Consider the following 2,515-nt stretch of genomic DNA (forward strand, 5'->3'; position numbering starts at 1 on the left):
CCGTGCAGGGCTTAGGGGGACCCAGTCAAACTCCTATGCGGGGGTATCACTACATAGGAAGATAGGAGAAAGTACTACAGGTACTCTGTGCCCCGGGGAACAAAACAAGTACATGCTATCCATGCAGCCATCTCCTTGCTAGCTGTGTTGTCAGACACCCATAGTGGGTGATGGGGTGTCTTGTTCAACCATGTAGCTAGCCTTCCATAGCATGAAGGGAGATGAGACAAAATACTACATGTACTTTGTCCCCCGGGGAGCAAAACAAGTACTGGCTATCCATGCAGCCATCTCCTTGCTAGCTGCGTTGTCAGACACCCATAGTGGGTGATGGGGTGTCTTGTTCAACCATGTAGCTAGCCTTCCATAGCATGAAGGGAGATGAGACAAAATACTACATGTACTTTGTCCCCCGGGGAGCAAAACAAGTACATGCTATCCATGTAGCCATCTCATTGCTCAATGTGTTATCGCTCAGCCATGGGGGGGAAATAGGGTGTCTTGTTCAACCACATAGCTAGCCTTCCACAGTACGTAGGAATGGGACAAAATACTACTTATACCTTGTTCATTAGGGGACAGAACATTGTAATAAACAATGACACTTCTATGTAAAGCCTTATAGTCAACTTGCACTGCCAAAGCAGAAGGTCCAGTCATGGTAAACAATAGCGCACGGATCCTTACTTCACCCCCATAAACAATATTTTCCTGATCTTGATTTGTACCCCCTGTAGAATTTTATATCCACGGTTCGATGTGCTAGTCTGTCTTTTTATCTGTTTGTTGTAATCCTAATCCTGAGGGCTATAAATAAAATGCTGCATGTTACTAGAGAATCAATGCCTACGCGGCTCATAATACGTGCAGCCAATCGCCCGGCATTGTAATTAGGTCCTCAGAGTGAAATATTTTTTCAGGTTGTATAGAGTGACTTCCCAATGATTTATGTGTGAGGATGGGGATGGAGGAAACATGCTCGTCTAGGCGGCTTTAATGCTTGTAGGAAAATCTTGGCTGCGGAATTTTGGTCTCGGGGATGTTTCAGTCAAAGAACATTAACAGCATCTCTAGAAGGTCCATCAAGATACAATTTCACCAACAGGCATCAGATGAAATTATGCTTGGACAGCTAGGCGTCACATGTCACACATGTCAAGAAGCCCCAAGACCCAGCTTTAAATAGAAGGGTATTGCTTGGCCTTTGTGAAATTGAAGGGACACTAGTCATAGGTGGAAATGCAAACAAGGACCACATGACTCTTGGCTTCAAATCTGCCCCATGGCCACCATACTTCCTTTTGTTGCTTATCTGCTGGTCTGGGAGCACCTGCTTTATATGCAGGGGAAGGATTCCTTAACACACCCACTACAGTGACACTCCAGTGTCAAGAAGGTCCATGAAGATACAATTTCACCAACAGACATCAGATGAAATTATGCTTGGACAGCTAGGCGTCACATGTCACACATGTCAAGAAGCCCCAAGACCCAGCTTTAAATAGAAGGGTATTGCTTGGCCTTTGTGAAATTGAAGGGACACTAGTCATAGGTGGAAATGTAAACAAGGACCACATGACTCTTGGCTTCAGATCTGCCCCATGGCCACCATACTTCCTTTTGTTGCTTATCTGCTGGTCTGGGAACACCTGCTTTATATGCAGGGGAATGATTCCTTAACACACCCACTACAGTGACACTCCAGTGTCAAGAAAATAAACTAAAGCAGACCCGCGGGTAGAAGGCAAAAAAATGACCTGAGTTCCCTTCCCATACACTCAATTTGGATGGGGAATCACTCCCTCTGAGTTATGGTATTCTGACAACAGGAAGACCTCCCTGCTATCAGAATACACTGATCAGTGCTGCCAGCTATAGTCAGCAGCACTGATTGATCAGGAAAAATTTGACAGGCTGGTTGCAGAGAAGTCAGTCGGTAGATTGACTTTTGTACAACCACCGTATCCACACATGGATCAAACTTCCAGCAGGGACTGGCCAAATTTGAATCCATATATGGCCACCTTAAGACAAGGAAACTGTAGTGTTCCCTCACATTAGTGAGTTAAAAGTATCTTCTTACACCAGTGGTCAGTGAGACAGGGGCCCCCTTAAACTGGTAGCCAGTGGGAGAAGAGACTCATTTCACTGGTGGACAATAGGAAGAATGTAACCTTACAATAGTGATTAGTTGGAAGAATGTCTCTTCCATTGGTGGTCATTAGGAAGAACTATCCTTATACTGATGGTCCATGGGAAGAATGGTCCTTACATTGGTGCCCAGTAGGAAGAATTCTCCTTATATTTGTGGTCCGTGTAAAGAATGCTCCTTACATTGATGGCCAGTGGGAAGAATGTCCCTTACATTAATGTCAGTGAGAAGAATTTTCCTTATATTGGTGGTCAGTGGAAAGAAGGTCCCTTCCATTGATGGTCAATAGGAAGAATGTCCCTTACATTGTTGCCAGTGATAAGAATGTTCCTTACATTGGAGGTCATTAGGAAGAATTATCCT

The sequence above is a fragment of the Staurois parvus genome, unplaced genomic scaffold (genome assembly GCF_062004578.1).
Source record: "Staurois parvus isolate SC_StPar_1 unplaced genomic scaffold, SC_StPar_1.0 ptg001183l, whole genome shotgun sequence".
In the NCBI taxonomy this organism is placed as follows: domain Eukaryota; kingdom Metazoa; phylum Chordata; class Amphibia; order Anura; family Ranidae; genus Staurois; species Staurois parvus.